The 25352-nt window shown below is 38.9% G+C and overlaps 1 long non-coding RNA gene across 1 annotated transcript in view; it reads right to left on the bottom strand.

The window, feature by feature from the left end:
• The window catches only part of LOC122231712, an 87078-nt gene that overhangs the window by 59843 nt on the left and 1883 nt on the right, over nt 1-25352 (bottom strand). The window contains exon 2 of the long non-coding RNA XR_006208940.1: nt 4030-4106. This is a non-coding gene — a long non-coding RNA (uncharacterized LOC122231712). The remainder of the gene's footprint in view (nt 1-4029; nt 4107-25352) is intronic.

Genomic DNA, 25352 nt, shown 5'->3' with positions numbered 1-25352 from the left:
GGGAAGAGGCCATTATCAGTTTTTATAAGAAAATTCTGGATATAAGGAAATCCTACCACTTCAGTAGCTCTCTGTTATTTAGATGAGCAAAGTCTCAACATGTGAACCACAAACAGAAGTGAAAGATAAAAGGACTTTACATAGAGAAGTGGTGGGACCTGTTTTTCATTTTTAGAAAGAAAGAGTAATACCATTGTCATGGCTTTGGAACAGACTGAATAAGCAAGGGGAATGAACTAACACCGGAGGAGCATCTGACATGTGACCAGCCATGTGCTACACACTTGCCAGACATTATCTCATTTAAAACTCATGACAACCATGAGAAATATCAGGTTGAGACACTAAACTGACAATTTCACAGAGTTCACCCTAACAGCTATTGTTTTACAAAGGAGAAAAGTGAGGCTTAAGAACTGATAACTGTTCAAATTCACTCAAGGTCTGTCTGGCTATTTCCATGATACCATACCAGGCAGAGAGGTCCAGCGTCAACACATCAACAAAGTGGAAGAGTCTTTCTGCCTTCATAGTTTTAGAAATACCAGAGAAGTCCCTCTCTTAAATTAATTAATATATTAGATGATGATCATCACTCAATATACACTAGGTTATGCTTGAAATTTAGCAGGTTTTGATAATAGATTAAAGGAATGGAATTCCTCTGGAAGGGGGAGAAAAGGATTTCCATGATGGGAGTGAAAACATGCCCAAAGGAATGGTAAAATAGTAGATCAGTTGAATTCACAATTTTGTCCAAGTAGACCTTAAAGCTGATTGACTCTAAAGCCACAGCTCTGCCTCAAGGACTTAAAAATATATCAAATTGGGAACTGTAGTATCTTCTTCTAACTATATTTAAGAAAAACACTATTTCCTAAGAGCTGTACCTGGAAAGAACCTTGACAAATCTTGCTCCTCCTGTCACCCAATTCATTCCTAAACCATAAACATTGTTGTTTTTATCTTAAAATCTTCAAGGAAGGTTGTTCTCCAGCACTCTTCTATGTTCCATATGGAGAACTATTTTTTAACCAATACCGCTCTGCAGAATCCATTTTATGATTCCCAGGATAAATTCAAGGCATTTTGCCTAATTCTTCAGCCCAGAGTGGAAAGTGGGGTTGAAAAATCCCATATAAGTAAATACTCCATGAGTTTATATAGGCTGAAGTCACTGAGCCCAGAATATTATTGAAATCCCCAGAGAGCCTACAGCAGCACGTGAAAATGGCTTTAAAGAGATGTGCCAAGATGCTGACTTCTTTCTCTTTGAGAAGCATGGGTAAATATGGGAGATTCAGAGCCAATGCTGGTCACCAGGATGGGTAGAGAATTGAGCTAAGCAAAACTTGCATACCAACTTAAGAGTGAGGGTCCAACCACAGAGTAGAAACCTGGTTGTGAGGAAAGTGAGTAGTATTTTCTGTCTGAATGGGGTTAGGTGGCATAAACATAGGCCCACCTGCTATCATTTTTGCTCTGTGTATTTACTTTTGCTGGTCCCTTAGTTGCTTGTTCCTCCCAGGGAGGCATCAGGGTACACTGGGAATGCTAGATTTGGAGTCTTGGGAAATGAGTTTGATCTGTCTTTGCCTTTATGTACTTAGGGAATTTGTAATCAATATGCTTCTGAAGTCACTATTTCCTCATCTGTAAAAGGAGGGGTCTAGAATTCATGACCACATCTTCTATTCAAGAACTAAGACACAACAAAGGCCAAAGTTAAATGCTATGATTTATAGAGGCCATCATAATAGATTTATATGGCAGAATTCAAGAGCTGCAAACTGTATGTCAGACATAAGACAGAGGCTCTCTGGACTCTTGGTCCCTTTAGAGTTATTAAAAGCTAATTATCAAATCCTATGAGCAAGCGAAAAGCAAAAACAATTTGTATGAGATGTATCTTCTAGAGTGATTGTCCTACCCATAACCCTAATGAGAAGGCAAACCCGGGTTGCTATGTTAACACCACTGGGCCCCACACAAAGCTGGCTACAACTGATAGGACAGGAATTAAACAAGAAATCCATAGGCTGTCCAGAGAAACTTCGGACAGAGTGCTCCATCAAGAACTTGGAATTTGTCAATATCACAAATCATCAGGGAAATGAAAATAAAAACAACAATGAGATAACACCCCACACCAGTCACAGTGGCTAGAATCAAAAAGACAAGAAATAACAAGTGTTGGTGAGGATATGGAGAAAAGGAAAACCTCATGCACTGTTGGTGAGAACGTAAATTTGTAAAATTACTGTGGAAAACAGTATAGAGGGTCCTCAAAAAACTAAAAATAGAAATACCATATGATTCAGTAACTCTACTACTGCGTATTTACACAAAGAAAATGAAAAAAAATTCAAAAAGATATATGCAAACTTATGTTTACAGCAGCATTATTTAATGTTTATTTTTGAGAGAGAGAAAAGAAGAAGAAGAAGAAGAAGAAGAAGAAGAAGAAGAAGAAGAAGAAGAAGCAGGAGGAGGAGGAGGAGGAGGAGGAGGAGGAGGAGGAGGAGGAGAGGCAGAAACATAGGGAGACACAGAATCTGAAGCAAGCTCCAGGCTCCAAGCTGTCAGCACAGAGCCCAACGTGGGGCTCAAACCCATGAACCATGAGATCATGACCTCAGCCAAAGTTGGATGCTCAACCAACTGAGCAAAACCTGGGCACCCCACTGCAGCATATTTATATTAGCCAAGGTATGGAAGGAACCTAAGTGTCCACTAACAGATGAATTGATATAAAAGATGTGATAAATGTATGTGTGGGATATGGGATGTAGTGGGATGGGAGAAATAGGTGAAAGGGATTAAGAGGTACAAACTTCCAATTACAAAATAAATAAGTCATGGGAATGAAATGTACAGCCTAGGGAATATAATCAATAATACTATAATAATGTTGTATGGTGACAGATGGTGACTACACTTATTGCAGTAAACACTGAGTAATGTTTGGAATTGTCAAATCACTATGTTGTACACCTGAAACTTACATAACATTGTATGTCAACTATACTTTAATAATAAAAAACATATATACAAAAATGTGTTGGGACCAATAAAGCACAATACAAAACCATTATAAAAAAATTCGGAATTTGTGAACTAGGTGATTAAACCAGTGAGAGCGGGGATAGGAACTTGAAAGAATGTCTTGAAAAAAGTCTAGAAAAGCAGAGCAGCAGTTGGGAGGGATTACATGCAAACCAAAGTTATGAGGGAGCAGAAACTATGGGTAAGCAAATAAATGGTCCTATGGTAACTGGTCTTCAAAAATGGTCTTCCCAGTCAACCCCAATACCAACTTGATATTCATGTTCTGTTGTAGTCTTTTTCCCCTTGAATTTGGCATGACCCTGCAACCTGTCACACATGGTGAAAGTGATAGAACATGGTTTCCAAGGATAGACCACAAGAAGCCTTGAAGCTTCCACCTACATCTCTTGGAATGCTGGGTCTTGGGATGGTGTCTCTTAGAAAACCCAGATGCCATGCAAAGAGAAATCCAAGCCACATAGGGAGGCCACATGTAGTTCTTCCAGTCAATAGCCTCAGCTGAACTGCCAGCAGCAGCAGCCAGAATCAAGTGCAGACCATGTGAGAGAGACATTTTGGAAGTCTAGCCCAGTTGAGCCTTTAGATCACTCTATTTCCAGCTGCCATCTGACTGCAACCACAAAATAACTCAGGTCAGAACTGTAGAGTGTAGTCAGCTCACAGAACCAGGAAAGATAATGATTATTGTTATTTTAAGTCACTAAGTTTCAGAGTGGATTGGGCAGCAATAGATAACCAGAGCAGTTCCACAGAAAAGGATGAAGATGGACACAGAGAAGTAGTTTCCAAGAGAAGTGTCAGTTCCCAGGACTTCTGTGGTGTCCAAGACTTCTAGCCCTTAGCAGAGCCACATCTATCTTCAAAATACCACTTATTTGAAGAAGCTTAAGATCTCTTTTCTTTAAAAATCTAATCAATCAATCAAACAAACTACAACTAGAAAGAGACTGAAGTAAATACCTGGTAATAGTGGAGGACAGGGGTTTCCAGAAGCTAGTCCATGGATAAATACTTGAAATAATAGGGTCTTCACAACTCTGTAATGTAATTAGAAATATAAACACAATGTAGGAGTTTTTGTTCATGAACCTAAATTAAGTCAATGAAGGCAAGTAGATGCACTCAGAGTCTGAAATGGGAAGTAGGATGGTATCAAATCCCCCACCTCCCAAGCATTCATCACCAAATTCCCAGTTATCAAGAGTTGGCAACATTCGTACCTCTCTCCTTCACTCTCCTCCATCTCTCTGCTTCTCCCCACAAGCCCCAGAGCTGAAAAGGTTAGGAGTTGCTTTTATCTCCCTTTCTCGATCAACATGCACTTCCCTTAGGGAAAGGTGGTTGCAGACCTCCCACTCCCTCTATGTCCTGCCCTTCTTCTACCCCAGACTCATGGCTAAGCACCAAGGCAGATAGTATAAAATGGACCATCGGAAGTACAAACATTTGGGAAAAGGGGGAGGGTATATAGCTTTTATCAGACTCAGTAAAGCAACCCTCAATATAAGACAGGTGGGGAAATCTATTATTTCCCAATGCCCTTGGCTTGCTCTAAACTCAGCTTCTTAACCTGTATTTGAGTAAAAATAAGTAAATAGATAAAATATTTTCAACAAGATGCCCTTTCCTCTCTAGCCCCTCCAGTGCCTCATATGGTGTAAATTATCATAACTCAGATAGTTTAATGACTGCTGCTATGAGCCACATTACTCTTCTACGTGATGAAAGGAAAGTCCTTCCACAGGCTCCACCTTAACCCAAGGTTATAGTGGGTGAGAAAGGACCAGGGCACATGACATTCCCTACCAGCCTTCTCCTTAGGTAGGAGATCAAAGACTGGGCAGAGAGCCCAGTGATCCTAATTTGCATTGTGAAAGTCACCTGTCCAGCTTTTCTCTAGACGCAAAAAGATCAAAGCTGGGAAAGTAGCTGGGGGCAGGGAGGAAATAAAATATTGATTTAATGAGATGCATGATAATTCTCCTCCATCCACCTTTTCAGTAATGCAAGTGGGGCCAGGAAGTGACAGTTATTCATGCTCCTTCCATGAGCTCACATTATGGCTCCCATTTGCCCTGCCAGATGGGTCCCATACAGCTTTGTCCAGAAAAGGAAAAACAGGAGGGAAAGGAAGATTGAGAAATATGGTAGAATCAGACAGCTTCCCAAGAACCTCTACCACCTCTACAGAGATGTTCTGTAAGGAGGTAGGTTTTGAATTCTTTCAGTCTCAGTTCAAAACTAATTATATGCAGAAGCTCAAAATCTAAAACAGATAAAAGAGCATCTGCCGTCCTTAAAAAGAGGTGAGGAGGGAGGATGTACTCTGGAGCCCCATCTCCCCTCCCTGGTCACTGAAGAAGCCACACAGGACAAAGGGAATATGTTCCAACTTCGGGCATTTCTATTGCTGAAATGCTCTGAAGTTCACCATACTTGAGCTCGGCTGTAATGAAATAGGGTGGGGCTAGGGTGTAGCTGAGAGTAAGAAGGGATGTCAAGCTTGGTGGCAAGCTGAGATATTACAGCAACATATAAAACTTATGGAATGAACATATTTTCTGTCTGGGAAGGCAACGGGGGCAGGAGACATATTGATTGTAAGGTCCTTGGGGACTTCTCCATCTGAAACTCCTGCTGAAGATGACGTCACTAACCCTCATCAGAGGCCAGGCCCCAGGGAGCTGTGGCTCACCACAGAAGCAGCTCCAGTTTCTGGGTAAGAGAAGCCAAGGCCTCTTTGGCCCTAGCTGCAAGAGTGTGGGCGGGTGAGGGAAGATTTAAGGATTAAGTGGTGAAAATGTTAAGTGAACATGGGCTCCTTATTCACTGTCTGGATCTTAAAAATCTTTCAGCTTCTTTTACTGCAATACCCAAGAAGAACAGCTTATGTATTCGGTTCTCATATTTCTAAAAGTATTATAAAAGTTGTTTAAAAAAGAAATCTGGCCCCTCTCCCCATGACAGGCACCCTTGGTGCAATTTGCAATCTAGTCTCCCCACTTGCTTCAATATCCCATCCTTTCATATATTTGTCTTACACATGCAAATTGCATCTCTTCCGAGATGGCCCTTTCTTCTTCTCTATGGCAAATACAGACACCAAGAGCAAGCATTTTTGGAGTTCTGGGATTAAATTCTGACACTCTTCTACTTACTGTTTATGTGACATTGGGCAAGTCATTGAAACTCTCTGAGCCTCTGCTTCTCTATTTATGAAATAGGATAAGGATTGAAAGAGATAACAGATATGCAGCTAGCTCTCTGTCAAGCATATAGCACATGCTTATGGAGGGTTGCTATTTCCCTGAGAAGCTCCAGTGACTGCGGTTCACTTCTTCCCAAGCAAGGCTCCGCATTATTGACAGAAAGTTGCTACTATATTGCAGCAAAACTTACTTCTGCCAGCACATGCAGAGAAAACTTATTTCCACAAGCGCATGCTGAGGAATGAGTGCTGCCACTTCAAGTCAAGGTAAATGCTTTGTGTGGGTCACACTATAGAGGCGACATAGAGGATCCACTGTCCCAGTGTGCCTGAATCCCCTCTGATGGAGTCATAATAGAGCCAGGAGGATGAAATTCACTTCTTCTGGGCTCCGCGTGGATCTAAGTAGAGGAAGAGAAAGTCTCCAAAGATCTCCTCTGTCCCTGCCTCTGGATCCAAAAAAGTCCTATCTCCACTAATGCAGCAGCCCAGTGATTTCAAGCCTAGTTATTCTTAACACTTTTCATCTAGGTTCAAATATCCTTTCTTTGCAAGAACCCACCCAATGCATCTTGAGTTCTGAACGCAAAGCAGTTTTCTTGGATGGTAGAATCTCACATAGGAGGATGGGGGAAAAGAGCTCTTGAAAGATAATGAAAATTGTCTGTAATTCAGACATGTTACAATTTACACTTGCAGGGGCCTCAGGATGACAGAGTAGAATAGTCCAGTGGGCAGAAAAGGGAAGGTAAGGGAAGTGGAGTCTGTAACATTTAGCGCATCTGCATCCAAACTCAAGTTCAGCCGGCAGAAGAGCTGGAACCTCCATGGTATGAAGTCAGACAAAGAAAGAGATTTAATATGAGATGGCTCTGCACATATTTCTTAATCAGAGGAATTTTCTTGACTACTGCTACTGACGGCCTCCTACTGGATTGCAGCTCCACCCTCAAAACACCTGGTCCACACAAAGACACCATTCATTCATTCACAAATATTTATTGCAAGTCTAGAATCGTCTAGGCACTATTCCAAGTCCTGGAGATACAGTTGGAAAACAGACAATTCCTGCCTTCGGGAGCTTACTTTCTAGTGAGGCATTCTTTGCATAATATCATAATGAGATTCAAGGTCAGGATTCACAAACCCAATGACTCTAGAGGCTGAATGGGTAGCAGCCATGAACACAGTGATTTAGTTATAAGATTAAAGAGAGTGGTGGGGACTCTAGAGACAGCAGATCTCATACTCCGTCTAAAGGAGGAAGCTGCTATTTGGATCCAGACAATTGTTTCCACACAATTCAGGTTCATTGCTTTCAGACCTGGTTTATCAGTAGAAGCCAGAAACAGAGATTTCTATGAGAATTTCCAATTTTTAAAACCCAGAAAAAATAAAACTAAATTTATCTGATGGCTAGGTCCTATCTGAAAAAGATCTACTTATGATTCCTGCTCTTGATGTCCAGTGGAGACGGTTGGGAATGGAGAAGCAGAGTTAATCAACTATAAATCCTGGAGTCAGATAGGATTTAAACCAACCAAAGATATGGTTGCAAACTAGCTTCACCATTGACCACTAACGTGTAATAAGGTTACTTTTTAAAAGCAGATTAGTTAAGCTCCTAAATTTTAATCTCACTCTATGTAAAACAGGAATAAAATCATAGAAACATTGCATTGAGCAATAAATAAGAGGTGTGTAGCACCCACACCTGGTACATAGTGAGAGCACAGTAAATGTTAATTGTTATAACTGTTGAGGTCCTGGCAGGAAAAAGATGTACATTTAAAGATATTAACTGAAGGAATTTAATTGTTCTATTTATAGAGGCATATACAAGGTTTGTGGAAAATGCATAACTAGTACCATTTAGATAAATAGGAGAAAAGATAATTCATCATATACAACAGATCCTTAGGACATGAAGGCTTAATTCTCATGATGAACCCCATTTAAAAAAAAAAAAACAACCTAAGTTTTAGTGCCTTTTAAAAACAAAGGTTTAGGAACATATTATGCTAAGTGATATCAGTCAGAGAAAGACAGATACCATATGTTTTCACTCATAGGTGGATCTTGAGAAACTTAACAGAAGACCATAGGGGAGAGGAATGGAGGAAAAAAAAGTTACAGAGAGGGAGGGAGGCAAACCATACTCACTTGGACACTGAGAACAGACTGAGTGTTGATGGGGGTGAGGGAGAGGGGAAAGTGGGTGATGGGCATTGAGGAGGGCACTTGTTGGGATGACCACTGGGTGTTGTATGGGAACCAATTTGTCAATAAATTATATTAACAAAAAAACAAACAAACAAAGGTTTATTTCTCATTCATGCAAAGTATCTAATGACGGTTGGCTGGGAATTTTGCACCACATCTCCTCCTTCAGAAACTGAGGCAGATAGTGCTTTCACCATCCAGAATGTCTCTGGTTGCTGTGACAGGGGGAAAAACAGTGATTTTCACACCGCCTCATAAACTTCCACCTAGAAATGACACATGTCAATTCCACTTGCATTTCAGTGACCAAACCAAGCTACAATCACTTCTAACTTTAAGGCAGCAGGGAAGTGCCATTTGACATGCCTGGAAGGAGGAGAAGGAAAATATTTGCGAGCAGGCCTAGTGACTACCATACAACATTAGCAAGAGGTAGGTGAGATGGACATTCACTGGCACCTTGATAGCAGTGTAAATTGACACAGATTATCTAGAAAGCAAATTGAAAATGTGTGCTAAGGGTCTAAAGGGAAGTTCATTCTCCTCTTCAAGTAACCTTCCCTTAGTAGAAGTAGAAACCCAGGCAAAGATTATGAATAAATGTGTGTGTTGAAGTGCTATATATACAAACAAACAAACAAACAAACAAAAACAACTAGAATGTCCAATAGCAGGACAATAGTTAAATAAATCAAAATATAGCCATATTATGGAAAAGTCTGTAGTGTTCCAAAATGTTGTTTTTGAAGAGTGTTTAGTGACATGGGAAAATGCTCACAACAAGTAAAAGTTAAGTGAAGACTAGAATATTATACTGTACAAATTAACATGAAAACAAAGTACTAAGAAGAAAGGCAAAGGAAATAAGTATTAATGATGGTGGTCTCTAGACAAATGTTATTTTCTTTGTTTATCTGTATTTATTTATCTATACAGATTAAGTATTTTTTTCATAATCAGGAAAAAATATTATTAAAAACATATGTAAGGTTATTCATTACAGCAATTTTTATAACTGCAGAAATTGAAAACATCTAAACTCCATCATAGGAAGTTGGTTAAATGAATTATAGTTCAGTTAAATAATAGATTATGATAAAACACTTAAAAATTAAGATCTATTTCATCTGCTATGGTACATTTGTTACACTACATTAAGGAAAAAAAGCAAGGTGAATAAAACATACAGTATACTTCCATTTGCATAAACATGCACACACAAGCACACATTTCTGAAAAGATTGTATAAAAAATTGTAAAAGTGGTTTCCTTTGGGTGGGTAAAGCTAGGAGAGCAGAGAGCTGTGGGGAAAGGAAAATTTCAACTCTTAATCCTTTACCTTATTTGATTTTTAAAAAAATTGTGTGTGCTTTATCTTGAGTTATAGTATATAAGCAAATAATAAACAAATAAATAAATCAGATCCTGGCTCTGGCAGACACAACATAACTACCAGTCACCTTCCCTGCCCTTTTGCTGTCTTTAGAACATTTCACTAAATGCCTCAGTCCTAGGCTGGGTCATTGTTATGACTTAACAAGGTTTAGGGATTAAGAATGATTTCATTGATCTGCCTGCCATTCTGCGCGTAAATAACAAAGGGTTCCCCAAGGAGGCTGGACTCAGGCACAGGGAACAGGAGCCATCCTTTCACCTAGACTACAGGCATCTGGCACCCTTGCCAGGGACCCATGTGCCAAAAAGACAAACGTCTCGATTTGGCTGATATTGAACACTTCCTACCAACAGTTGACATCTTAAGCCCAGGCCTTTGTGGCTGCTTAGGGCCATTTAATTCTTGCGAGTTACTTCTATCCATGGATACTGAGCTGAACCAATCACTGTAAACAATCTCAGGGGCAACTTTTCTGAAGAAAGAAAGGCTCTAATGCTGATGCAGGAAACTTACTCTCAGCTTCCCAGAGCAAGGCATTTCTAATGATAGGTCCCAGTACAAGTTTGGTAAGAGAACAGTCAAATGTAGAAGAGAGTTTACTCTCAACCATTATTCTGAAACTGGGCTCTATTGTTCTCTGGGTTTCTGCCACACAAGCCTTCTCTCAGTACCTCCAACAGCATATGTTCCATCCTTCCCATCTTTGCTGGGCATGGTCTATGACAAATGTTCTGATTCACACAGCAAATCCCCTATCTAGGCACCAGGGATATAGTAGTGAACAGAACTGAAGAACCATCTCTACTCTTGTGGAGTTTATGCTCAGACAGACACACACAAATAATAAACAAAATTCAAAAAGCAAAATAGACAGTATGACACAAGTTCTACGGAGTTAAATAAAGCAGGATATGGGTAGGGAGACCCAGAGGGAGACCTTACTCCACAGGTGAAGCTCGAGTGAAGATCTGAAGGCAACAAGGGAGGGAGCCATGTCGATATCAGGGGAAACAAGCTTCACGAAAAGTGGCTGAGTTCTACCCCTAGTTCAAAAGGTAAAAGATAGCTAAGATGTAGCAATAATATTTTAAAATTTCTCCAATGAAATGCTTTAAAATTTATTTCCAAGATCTGAGCAGTTATAAGAAATAATTTAAATGTCCAACAGTGGCTATATTGTAGTATGATCATGAAATGGATTATGATCTAGTCCTTAACAACTATGGATTTATAAAGAATATTTAATAAGGTGGTAAAACACACTTGAACTAAAATGTCAAGTGAAAAAAGTAGAATGCAAAATTATATTCTAGTTTGTCTTGTTCACTGTGATAAATTAGTTTAGCAGCCCAAAAAGTGCTGGTATATTGTAGATACATAATAAGCACTAGTAAATATCTATTGATTAAATTAATTGTTCAGTTTAGCTATGGTGGGGAAAACCTAGAAGATACATCAAATTATTAATGGTGGTTGGCCCTCAGTGATGGAATTCTTCATAATTTTCTGTGGCTTCCAAGTTTTCTACATTGAGAACAAGTATTACTTATTTTTTAAAAACAGGATTTAAACACATAGTATTGCATCTGAACCCTTCTGCCGTGGACACATTTGGCTGCATTTGCCATGACTTTAGTGGCCGCATTAATGGCCGTAGATTTCTTCACCAAGCCTGAAGTTTCTACTATCAGGAACCTTCCTGGGGGGCATTATCGAAGAATTTCCAACATCAAATGTGTATTTGAGGGCCAGAAAATGTGTTATTCTTTTTATATTAGGTGTTCTTGGTTTTGGCTTCACATTGGAATCACCTGGAAGCTGTACTGCACACCAACTAAATTATATTTTTGGAGGTGGGACCAAAGTATCAGTATTTTTAAAGCTCTGCAGAGGATTCCAACATGCACCAGAGTTGACAACAACTGTCTTATGTATGTCTTATTTTGTTTTCTGAATAAGTATTTCAATCCCCAATGCATATATGAGGAACTGAGGTTCATAGAGGTGAAGGTCAGTTTGCCCAAGGGCATATGTTAGGAAAAAGGAGAGCAGATGATTTAACTGCAGAGCTGATGGAAATCACTTGGCCTGATATTTTTGCTTAAGGTAGCCAAAATGCAGAGAGGAAACTGGAAGGACTTACTCCAATGCATAGGCTAGTCCTTTTGAATAAGTACCAAAAGTGAGGTTTCTATGCCCTGCTTGGGACTCTTTCCAACTACTCATCGCTGCTGAGACAGGGAGGATAACAGAGCGCACGGCGCGCGCACGCAGACACACACACACACACACACACACACACACACACACACGCACACATAAAACTGTGCTGTGTCTGTGATTTCCACCTCTGCCTCTGGTATCATATGAATTCCAGGTCTGGTTCTATCTAGTCCCACCAGCATGAGACAGGAGCTTCCCTATCATGCTAAGACATGGCCTCTAGGAGTGCAGAGTCCATTCAAGGATGCTGAGAATCCTGGGCCATTAAATGAGGGCTGTCTGCATGGGGTGGTTGTATGGGGTTCTTAAGCCCAGAAAATCATTTCCTGGTTATTGGGGACCATCCAGCCAATGGTTGGTCATCCTCACTGATTGTGACAAAGAGAAATGGGTGCTATTTTAGCTGCCACCTGGCTCCTTCTGATAAATGGAGTCTGCTGTGTTTATCAGTCTTACATTGTTGAGTCTCCTTCCTTTTTTCTCAACCCAATGACTTTTTTCTAGTCAAAAGGTGGGGCAACTATTTTGCAGGTATCCATTAGAATGCTCCTTCTGTTTCATATTTTGGAAATTGATAGCATGGGCTTATGGCCTTTGTATCTTGAATCTGTAGTGGGTGACTCATGCCTTGTATCAGAAACAGGGTGGAGTGGGGACAGGCCTTTAGGGTCATACTCATCTTATCCTGTTGACTGAAGGTACAACGCAAACATGGAGAGGAAATCAAAATGACTGATAAAGCAATGCCTTCCTGTGACAAAAACAATAGGCCAAGCACCTCAATGTAGCCTTTAAAATGCTTCATTTGCCCCTGAATCAATGTATGTGAAACTGAACTGGGTATTATTAATATTACTGCAGCCATTATCTTGGCTTCAGGCTACCTACATTAAAGCTGAAAAGACATCTCCTGGCCAGAAGCCTGGCCCTCTAACAATTGATTTCCTTTTCAGGCAGTCCAAAAAGTTCTCTTAGAGGGCTGCATAAACCACCATGCACTCTGACCGGATAGAACACATGGCATAAATATAAAAGGTCACCTTGGACTCGGTAGAGTTGGTGAATGCCAATGAGCTGGAGCTCCCTGAAACCCCAGCTTATACAAAGCTGGGTGCTAACTTTGCCTTCAGGCCTAGGCCTCTGCCTTTGCTGCCCATGCTGACCTTAATAGAAAGGGTTTGTCCCACTGAAGGACCTCTTCAGGATTGCTCACACAGGAACTGATCCATCCAAGGTACTCAACCTGCTAAAAGCTCTGGCTAGGCTCTTTTGCAAGCTAGCTTTTTTTCTTCTTTTTTTTTCTTCATATCATTATTTACAGATTGGGTTTTCCCCTCCATGACATGAGGAAAAATAATAACAGGGAGGCTCATGAAATTGCAGAATCACGGAACACAGTTCTATGTGCCCTTTCTACAGGCACACCCTCTCAGCTACATGCAGGAGCCTAATTCTTATTATTCCGTGGGCGTTTTGCCCAGAAGTGAGCTTCAAAGAAATAGGAACATAAAGATCCACATGTCAACAGGTCTACAGAAGACCCTGAGAATCTCATCGGAATGGGAGACCCAGCACCCCCTAATATTAACTTCTCTGTCTCAGTCCCATTGCACTGGTCTAAGTCAGTTGAAAATTTTGTCTTCTACTAAAATACACACCTTATTGGGAAAGGTTCTGCTTCTGGTTACGTATCAACATCTCTTCAGGAGTCTGTAGTGTGCACAGGGACTTCCTGCACTCAAATCCATGTTCCAGCACTTAGTAATCAGGTGAACTTGGGCCTGTTCTTGAACTTCCCTCAGGCCTTGGTGCACCCATCAGTAAAATGGAGGTTACATAATATCTAGGGATATTTAGCTATCCTTAAAGCTCTATTTTATTCCCTAAAAGTAGGGTTGATCAAGAAAGTCATGTGGGCAGAATGGGACACTTATGGGGAAAAGAGATCGAGAAGAGGTGGAAAGGGACATGGAAAAAAGAAAGCTGTGGGCACTGGAATAGAAGTACCATTTCTAAATTGTGTTTCTAGTCTCTCTTGCAGACATGTGCACAAAACCAGGTAGAGATGGTGACATAGAGATTGGGGCCCCAGCATGAGTGGGATATATAGCACTGACAGGATGTGAAGGGACGCGTGAGTGGCAAATAACACCACTTTACAGTTTTGAGGGGTTAAATTTACATTAAAATTATAGTTATAATGAATTATTCTGTAGAAAATCTAAAAGAGCAAAAAGAGAAAAAATTTAAATCAATATTTCTACTATCCACTGACCATTTTGATGTATTTCATTCCAATATTTTTTCATGCAGAACTTATATAACTAATATGCATTTGTCCTACTTTACATCCAATTTTAACACAATATTGAGATCATATTTCAAACTACTTTTTCCCTACTTACTACAGCTTGAGCACTTTCCTCTTATTAAATATGGCTTTTAATAGCTACATTATATTCTATCATATGGGTTCATTTATCCAATTCACTATAAACATTTAGGCTATTTCTATTTTTGTTATTATAAATCATACAGAAAAGAACATCTATACACATAAATCTTTACATGCATGTCTAGTAACTTCAGGGTAAATTCATAGAAGTGGAATTAACAGATGAAGAGTTACATTCATTTTGAAGTACCTCGATACATACTGCCCTCTTTCTTGCTGTGCACACACAGGAATGACAGTTATAATTCAATCACCCTTTCTTCCTCCCTCCACTTTCTTCCTTTGGCTACATATTTGTCATCCTTGTATACTCAGTTCAAGCATCACCTTTCCCAGGAAGCCTTTCCCAACCCTTCCAGACTTGTTTAGATGCCCCTATTCTATACTTTTATAGCCCTAGGTCTTCACTCTATAGCATATTAGATTGCACTCGCTAATTTACCTGTATGTCTATCTGGCTAGATTAGAAACACATTAGGGTAGAGTAATTTCTATAATCCTGGCACCTGGGATATAACAGATGTTCAATAGGTTGGTCTGAGTCAATGCAAAGCAAGCACTTGAGTAGGCTGGTGCTCTGCAGGGGTATATGTGGCACACTTCTCTGCTTACATAGGCCTCCTCCATCGTAACCTCTTTAGGTAATGCACTCCAGGTAATGTGCTCTATTGACCTCCAGGTCAATGAAAATGCTGACTCAGGGATTATTATACCTCCTGTGGAAGGCTGACCTACATACAAGATCAAGGGAAAATAACTTATAAGGCTTGTCTAAAAGAAGCCAAGGCTCTTAAAAATCATGATCTTTGGTCTGGAAAACAGGGCCCTGAACAGGACACAGAAGGCAATTAAGAGGATCACAGATTCTTAAATATGAAAGGAAATTATGAGACTACTTTGGATTACAGCTCAATGTATCAACGCCTAGAAAAGTATGGATAATAAGCCTTATACCATACATTTTTCTAAGGATTGAAAGAACAACAAATGTTGAGTCCTCATAAATATCTGGTATGTAATATTTGCTCAATAAATTTATGAATTAACTAATTCAGTCTTTTATTCAGCCAGTACTTACTGACTATCTTAAATGCATTATGACTGAATTGTGTCCTCTCAAAATCTGTATCAGTTGAACCCCCTGTATTTGGAAATATGGGCATTAAGGAGGTAATAAGGTTAAATGGGGGCATATGGGTAGAGACCGATTCTTACAGGACTTGTGTGCTTGTAAGAAGAGGAAGAGACACCAGAGCACTCTCTCTCTGCACACACTGAGGAAGGCCCTGTGAGGATGGAGCAAGAAGTTGGCCATCTATAAGCCAAGAAGAGAGGCCTCACAAAAATCAACCCTGACAATACCTTGGTCTTAGAATTCTAGCCTCCAGAACTTTGAGAAAACTAATTCTGTTTAAGCCACCCAGTCTGTGGTATCTTGCTATGGCAGCCCAAGCTGACTAATAAATGTGCCATGGTCTGACAGCTAATATGTGGTAGTGCTCACCCCCAGTGTAACTTGTGCTAGGAAACCGTAAAAAGACCCCTGAGATAAAATGCAACATTATCCTTTTGATCAGTAAGGGGTCTCTGTTTTCTCATTATTCAAGGATGCTTCCCTGCTCCCAATTAGAAAGACATCCATTCATTACATTCTATAAATTGCCACCTCTTCAAGACCGACACACAGTTCTATGACCTCTACAGAAAGGTTATAAGAGGCAGCTTGCTGTTCCAGAAAGAGTGAGCACTTTTGAGTCACAAAGACGCAAGTCTGAACCTCAAATCTGTCACTCAACTAGATCTGGGACTGTGGAAAAGTAACTTCACCTCTCTGAGTCTTAGTTTCCTCATTTGCAGAATGGGTTACATTGTGGCAAACAGAATAATAGCCCCCCAATATGTCCATATTCTAATCCCCAGAACCTGTGGCATATGTTACCCTATGTGGCAAAAGAAACTTTGCAAATGTCATTAAGAATAAGGACCTTGAGATGCAGAGATTATCCTGCCTTATCGGGGGGGGGGGGTGGGTGGGTAGGAATCTAATCATATGAATTCTTAAAGGTGGAGCATCTTTCCTGGTTGTTGTTGGATGCAGTGTGGCAATGGAAGTGTGCCAGAGAGATAGCGGCATGAGAAGAATTTGGCCTAATGTTGCTGGCTTTGAAGATGGAGGAATGGGTCACACGCCAAGGAACGCACGTCATCTCTAAAAACTAGAAAAGACAAGGGAACAGATTCTCCCCTAGAGCTTCTAAAAAAGAATGCATCTCTGTTGACACCTTGATTTTAGCCCAGCAACACGCATGTTGCACTTCTGACCTACAGAACTTAATTTGTGTTGTTTTAGCCACTAAGTATGTGGTTCTTAGTAACAGCCACTGTATGAAGCTCATACTATTTTATACAATTGTTATAACTTTTAAAAGAGAATATATGCTTGTCACTTCAGAGACCCACTATGCAGACTCATTCACAGTCCTTTGAGGGAGGACAGATCATTATTGAAAAAAAGTGCTGTTTATATTTAAATGTCTCATCATAAGGGAAGTGAAAAAATCAATAAACAAGAGTCCCTTAACCACAGGTGATGAATGTGTGGTTGCATCCGTTCTCCACCCATCTTTTTGCAGCATTTGATTGAATCAGCAACAGCTAGCTGGCACAAGCTCTTCTCCCTACGGCCAACCAAAGGCCTGGCTGACAGTCCCAAGCAGAGCCTACCTTCTGATCTGATAACACATCTCCCTCCACCCCACTGAAGGCAGTCTCATAATGGACTTTTTTAGCTTTATGCTGAGGCATGCACATGAACCAATCACAGTCTGGGGCTCAAATTTTGTTGTTGCCATTTCCTGGTTGTGTGACCTTGGGCAAGCACCACATCTCTTTGAGCCCTAGATTTCTCTTTTGTACTTTGTGTTCTTAAAAATGTTTATTTATTTATTTTCAGAGAGAGAGTGTGAGCACAAGTCGGGGAGGGACAGAAAAAGAGGGAGAGAAAGAGAATCCCAAGCAGGCTCCACACTGTCAGTGCAGAATCTGACACAGGGCTCAATCTCACAAGCCTCAAGATCATGACCTGAGCCAAAATGAAGAGTCAGAGTCAGAGGCTTAGCCAACTGAGGCTTAACTAACTCCAGCACCACAGATTTCTCTTCTGATAATAAAGGGTAAGTTCTACTTTATACGGTTGGTCAGAGCAGGAAAAGAGATATTTGCAAATTGCTTAATATAGTGCCTGCTACATAGAAGTTGCTTATAAATGCATTAATTTATCCAAAAATATAAAAGGAACACTAAAAAATAAATATATATGTATATAAATGCATCAGAAATGTATGCTACATGCATAAACGTAAATATATTGTTATATATGCCTATATAAATATAAATATATATAATTACAAACACACATGCCCCAAATAAGACTTAGGGCTTGTCCTCAAATCTTCCACAGTCCAGTAGAGACAGAACAGGTAAAATAGGCAATGATAAGATAATGTAATAAGTGCTAAAGTACCAGGAGTACCAGGTACCAGGTACCAGGTAAGGTACTAGGAGGTAGTATCTGGTACTATGGGTTTAAAGGGGAGAGGCAACTAATCCAGCTCACGTGATCAGAGAAGACTTCTGGGTGAAGTCACTTCTAAAATTAATCCTTCAGGATTAACACTAATTGGGTAGGTAAAAGATAGAGGAATTGCATATTATATGCAGGTTGGTAGCAAGTACAAGACCTAATGCAAGGGAGAACACACCAAAAAATGAAGAAATGAACATAATTTAATATTACAGAGTTGGAAAGGAAAGGAAGTGTAGAGAAACTGCTTATTGACAGAACTGTTATGTGTGGGTGTGACTATTATTACCAGGTGTACCAAACAAAAGATATCTGCATTAGTATCCAGCCCATTTCTCTCCCCAGCCTACTAAGGAAAATTCTGGTTGCCACTTGACTCTGTCCTGAAACTTAATGGGAAGACTGAGGTAATTAATGAAGTAGAGAAGGGCTGAAACAGGGAGAGAATAATTTGCCAGAAGAAATGAGAACCTAAGAGGAGAGAAAGATTGGTGAGGAGGAGCAGAAGTCCTCCAGCCTTAGTGTTCCCTTAAACAACTGTAGTAAAGCTTTAAATTAGTTTCAATTTTTCCAACTATTACTTATTTGAATTTGATTTCATGCCAAAAGCAGGCTTTCTAGGGCCTGGTTTTATACAGCTGACACATACATGAATACATCTGAACCTTTTCCAGACAGACTATTTTATTTATTGTTCCTTTGAAATACCTGTCTCTAACCCTTATGCCATTTGTCCTGCTTGGAATGCGTTCTGTACTTCTCTAAATCCTTCCCATTCTTTAAGGCCTAACTTATACTCCATGTGTTCCCTCAAAGCTGTCCCAGCATAGAGAAATGCCCCTTAAATTACTTTAATGTCTTTGTTGTCTGAATTGAAGACTTTAGTACTTATTGTCCAAAAACTCTTCACAAAACTTCAAAGAAAAATATACAAGAAAATGCATCACTCCTTAAGACCATTGTCCTAAAGGAACAATTACACAAATCCCTTCCAATCCTTAATTATGAGTATAGATAATCAATGATATTATAACTATGCTAGGAATTTTGATTTCATCAGTTTTTAAAAAGTAAGCCTCTATTATTTTTTTAAGTTTTTAGTTCCAATTATTTAACATACAGCGTTATCTTAGTATCAGGAGTACAATGTAGTGATTTAACGCTTTCATACATCACTCTGGGCTCATCACAAGTGCTCCCTTAATTCCCATCACCTATTTCACCCAGCCCCCAACCCCCCTCCTCCCCTCTGGTAACCATCAGTTCTCTATAATTGAGGGTCTGTTTCTTGATTTTGCTCTCTCTTATTTTTTTTTCCCCTTTGCTTGTTTGTTTTGTTTCTTAAATTCCACACATGACTGAAATTATATGGCATTTGTCTTTCTCTGACTGACTTATTTTTCTTAGCATAATACTCTCTAGCTCCATCCATGTTGTTGCAAATGGCAAGATTTCATTCTTTATGGCTGAGTGATATTCCATTATATATGTACCACAACTTCTTTATCTATTCATTAACTGATGGACACTTGGGCTGTTTCCATATTGTGGTTATTGTAAATGGTGTTTCTATAAACACAGGGGTGCATGTATCCCTTTGAATTAATGTTCTTGAATTCTTTGGGTAAATACTTAGTAGTGTGACTACTGGATCACAGGGTAGGTTCTATTTTTAACTTTTTGAAGAACCTTTGTACTGTTGTTCACCATCTCTGTACCAGTTTGCATTCCCACCAATAATGAAGCAGAAGAAAGAGAAATTAAGAAAACAATCCCATTTATAATTGCATCCAAAATAATAAGATACCTAAGAATAAACCTAACCAAAGAGGTGAAAGACTTATACTCTGAAAACTAAAACACTGATGAAAGAAACTGAAGATGACACAAAGAAATCAAAAGACAAAACATCATGGAGGTATATATACAATATACAATTGTGTGTGTATATATGTATGTATGTATGTATGGAATGGAATATTACTCAGCCATAAAAAGGAATGAAATCTTGCCATTTGCAACAACATGGATAAAGCTAGAGAGTATTATGCTAAGCAAAGTAAGTCAGTCAGAGAAAGACAAATACCATATAATTTCACTCATGTGTGGAATTTAAGAAACAAAACAAATGAGCAAAGAAAAAAATGAGAGAGAGGCAAACCAAGAAAGAGACTCTTAACTATAGAGAACAAACTGACAGTTACCAGAAGAGAGATGAGTTGGGGATGGATTAAACAGGTGATGGGGATTAAAGAGTACACCTGCTGTGATCAGCCCAGGATGATGTATGGAAGTGTTGAATCACTATATTGTATACCTGAAACTAACACTACACCTTATGTTAACTAACTGGAATTTGAATAAAAACTTAAAGAAATGGAAATACATTCCATGCTCATAAATCAGAAGAACAAACATTATTAAAATGTCTATACTACCCAAAACAATCTACACAGTTAATGCAATCCTTATCAAAATACCAGCAACAGTTTTCACTGAACTAGGACAAGGAATGCTAAAATTTGTATAGAACCATAAAGACCCTGAATATCCAAAGCAATCTTGAAAAAGAAAAGCAAAGTTTGAGGCATCACAATTCTGGATTTCAAATTATATTACAAAGTTGTAGTGATCAAAACAGTATGGTACTGGCACAAAAACAGACACATAGATCAATGGAGCAGAATAGAAAATCCAGAAATAAATCCACAATTATATGGTCAATTAATCTTCAACAAAACAGTAAAGAATATCCAATGGGAAAAAGAATGTCTCTTCAACAAATGGCATTGGGAAAACTGGACAGCAACATGCAAGAGAAAGAAACTGAACCACTTTCTTACACCATAGACAAAAATAAATTAAAAATTCTCAATGTGAGACCTGAAACCATAAAAAGACTGGAAGAGAAAACAGGCAGTAACTTCTTTGACATCAGCCATAGCAACTTCTTTCTAGGTATGTGTTCTGAGGCAAGGGAAACAAAAGCAAAAATAAACTATTGGGACTACATCAAAATAAAAAAAAGCCTCTCACAGCAAAGGAAACAATCAACAAAACTAAAAGGCAACCTACAGAATGGGAGAAGATATTTGCAAATGATATATCTGATAAAGGGTTAGTATCCAAAATATATAAAGAACTTACACAACTCAACACCCAAAAACCAAATAATCCAATTAAAAAATGGGCAGAAGACATGAACAGACATTTCTCCAAAGAAGACATCCAGATGGCCAACAGGTCCATGAAAAGATGCTCATCATCACTTATCATCAGGGAAACACAAGTCAAAACTACAATAAGATATCACCTTATTCCTGTCAGAATGGCTAAAATCAACAACAGAAGAAACAACAGGTGTCGGCAAGGATGTGGGAAAAAGGAATACTTATGTACTGTTGGTGAAAAAGCAAATTGACTTTATCTTTTAACTTTCTACCTTACAATGTTAGTGACATTTTTATGTCTAGAGTGCATGCCCCGTCTACCTTTCTAGCTTTTATATAGCATGGTATCCTATAAGGTTGTAATCTTAAATTTGTGGTAGCTCTAGAGCAGTGTCTCAAATAGAGAAGATGCTCAATAAATGTTAAGTCCTCCCTTGAATAGTTAAAAGTTCCCTAGAGAAGGGATGTATCATTTTTTTTTTTGTCTTTAAAATCTCAACAACTTAACAAAGGTCACAAACTCAAACATCTCTAGGAACCAAGCAGGTCTTGTTAATTAATAAAACAGGCTGGGTATAGGGTGATTTGGACAGGTTTAGTACACTGCAGTGGTTTTACAGCTTGTTTAAGAGCCAATTGTTATACTGTGAGGACTTCTGTGGGCCAATTTAAACAAAGCTTTAATAACTTACCACTACATAAATTATATTAGAAAACAAAGGTAATAAATACTAAAAACTCATCACTTCCTAACTATTTTAATGTGTTGCCTTAGCTATGTTTCTGAGGTTGTGTCTATTGTACTAGTATGATGGAAATGCCATAGTGTGTGTTCCTGTGCATCTCTTTCCAGTCCTCACCCAGTGATGTCAAGTTGGTCGGTTGAAATTGGCTATGGTAGGAGTTTGGACATTAAGGAAATTGGCTAACGCTACAAATCAGTGTTTGGCCTATTGTTTTGTTGATTTTCTACTGAAGAGAGTGATGACAAAAATGTCATTAATGATGATAAAAGTAAAACTGTATTACGTTTCAGTCATTACATGATGAGTAGCATAAAAAATCGAGGCAATAGTTTTCTAGTATTCAGAACCTAGTTTGTGATTCAGTAAAGAAGTCACTTGTGTTATTGAAGAACCAGTGAAGTTCTTTAATGCTAGGTAAAATACAGGATGTCTAGTTAAGTTAATTTATTTATTTTAGTAATCCCTATACCCAACATGGGGCTCAGACTCACAACCCTGAGGTCAAGAGTTGCATGCTTTTCCATCTAAGCCAGCCAGGCAGCCTAGTCAAATTTAAATTTAAACTGACACAAATATTTGTAGCCTAAGTATGTCTCAACTATTGTTCAGAACATACTTATACTATTTTTTGCTTATCTGAAACTTAAATTTAACTGAGCCTTCTGTATTTTTATTTGTCAAATCTGGCAATCTTAGACATATATCTTCATTGTTGCAATTTTATCTTACGTGTTAACATAGATAAAAATATCAACAAACATTCACGTTGGAAATGTACTTGTCAGTTGCAGTTGGCTATGGATAAAAGAGTTTGATGAAAGGTATAGAATAATCCTGTGAGAATCAATTGGCTTTATGAAATTTACAATGAAGAATATTGTATATTTTATTATTATTTACAAATTTTATGCTACACATCCTTTTTATCAGTAATGTATGTGTGTGTGTATACATATATACCCATATACACACATTTTATTATTTTTTGGAGAACTGGTCATTAAACATTCATCAACAAACAACTGGGACATTGAGATGGTAATCAACCATCACTTGAGAATGCATAAAATTCTATGCATATAAACACTATCCTTCTAAACAAAACTTCTTCACTCTACCCTCTTCCCACTGCCATTTTTGCTGTGTCAGACCTATGACAGGTCAAGGTCAGGGCCCACTTGAATAATAACAGTAGAGTTCACAGTTTTGAGAAATCAATCATCTCCAAAGCATATAAACACAAGCAAAGAAATAGGTTCTCTCCCTGTATAAAGGCTAAGTTTAAAAAAAAATGAAGAAGGAAGATCTTTCTTCCCTAACCCTCCACTCTTTTTGTGAGCCCCATCCCAATTATCTGAACTGTTACACACCATGTCCATCTCTACCTGACTACCCATTTAAGCTAAGAAGGCATCTCTGGGTGCCATCGGGCTCTGACATATGGAACTTACAACCACAAGTCAATAGCATTTCCATTCTTGCCAGAGTGGTGTTCATATTGGGAAGACTGATGCAGCTGGAAAGCCTGAGTAGTTATGCTCCTGCTGCTATTCTCTCTGACCAGAGGCCACCCGGATCTTGCTTAGGCAGTTCTGGAGCTCAAGAGGCCTCTGGAATGCAGAATTCCTCTGAATCAATACAGTTAAACACAAAGTGCAGGAAGCATGTCCATGAGGAGATATCATTAGACTCTCTCATTCCCAAAGAGGCAAATTGGTGAGGGCAGAAAGGAAGATAAACTGGGCTTCCAATCCAGGTGCCTGGAGAGAGGCAGGGGGTCCAAAGAGACCATGTTTTTCCATCACAAAGCTTAGCTCAGCTCCTGATTGATTCTCTTGCCATACATTTGCTTTGTGTTAGCAATAAGAAAGTATCAACAAACTTCAGAGCAATAAATATTCTGTTACTTATTTTATGTGTGGTAGTGTTTCTCTCCAGAATGAGAAAACACACACTAGAAAAAACAACAACAATCTCTGGGGGTGTTAATGCTACAATTACCCCCAGTTATATATTCCCAACTCCAAATCTATGCCTTAGGCCAGCATTTCCCAAAGTGGGCTCAGTCAGATGTTTATGTATATTTTATAGAAAGAAGGGGAAAGGGTTCCATGGTCAAATAAGTTTGTGATATTTCAGGCTTAAAGTTTTAATTTTTGTTTTCCTGCTGGACTTCTCAGACCTTTAATATGTTGATGTACTTTCGGAATCTATTCGCTAGAGTAAAGTTCACTACATTTTCCAAATTTATTTGAATCAAGAACCCCCGTTTCATGGAGTATCTTGAGGAAGAAGTGTTCTGTAGAGGAGACTTTACAAAACTCTTAGGGTCCCACTATTTTCAACACCATCTCATTAACCAACAATAGATTGACATTCACATTTCCATGACTGTTCATCTACTCTCTTCTCTCATCTTCAACTATTAAAGGATTTCTCTTCCTTCAAGGCTCTTCAGGTGCTCTCAGAGCCTCTGTCATAATTCCCTCCTCTCCTTTCTTTGCTCAAACAAGACTTGCTGGATACCAACATCACCATCATTATCATAAGCCCCTGAAAGTCAGTGGGGCTTGGTGGGGAAAGCCTGGACTAGAAGCCACACGGCCTGGAGCCAAGTTCCAGCCCTGAATCACCTTAATCAGGGTACTTTACCTTTTAAAAGTTTAGTTTCCTTTTACGTAAAACAGGAATAATATTTTTTGTCACAAATTCATGATGATAATCTCATGAAAGGGTTTCATGAAAGTACTTTATTATCCTAAAATGAAACTGGAAAACTATTATTAACCTTATATTCCTAAATTCCTCTGATCATAAAATCACCTAGGATACTTATTAAAAAGAGAGATTTGTCTGAAAAGTCTGTTTCCATGGGTGGGACCTGGAATCTGTGATTTTAACAAGCGTCCCAGGTGATTTTTACCATTAGAAGAATTTATAAGGTTCTGAATTATCTGAAAGAAATGAGGAAGGAATGATGAATTTAACAGCAAGAACTACAGAAAAGTGTGAGATATTTGGTTGGGGGCAAGGTCAAGGAAGAAAACTCTACAGGGCTCCTCCTATTTATTACACCAGGTAAGCATGAGAATAACCCTTCACTGGGCAAAGCTAGGCTGGGCATTTAACCTTTGGAGTACATACTCCAAAAAATATATTATTAAATATCCCACTATTAAATATCAAAAATTATCCTGGTTACTTATTTATTTGAATCTTAAATCTTTTTTAAAATATCAATTATAACCTTGTGGACCATCATAATAGATCATAATTCAA

The sequence above is a fragment of the Panthera tigris genome, chromosome A1 (assembly GCF_018350195.1).
Source record: "Panthera tigris isolate Pti1 chromosome A1, P.tigris_Pti1_mat1.1, whole genome shotgun sequence".
NCBI lineage: Eukaryota > Metazoa > Chordata > Mammalia > Carnivora > Felidae > Panthera > Panthera tigris.
This window is presented reverse-complemented; position numbering and strand designations above follow the sequence as displayed.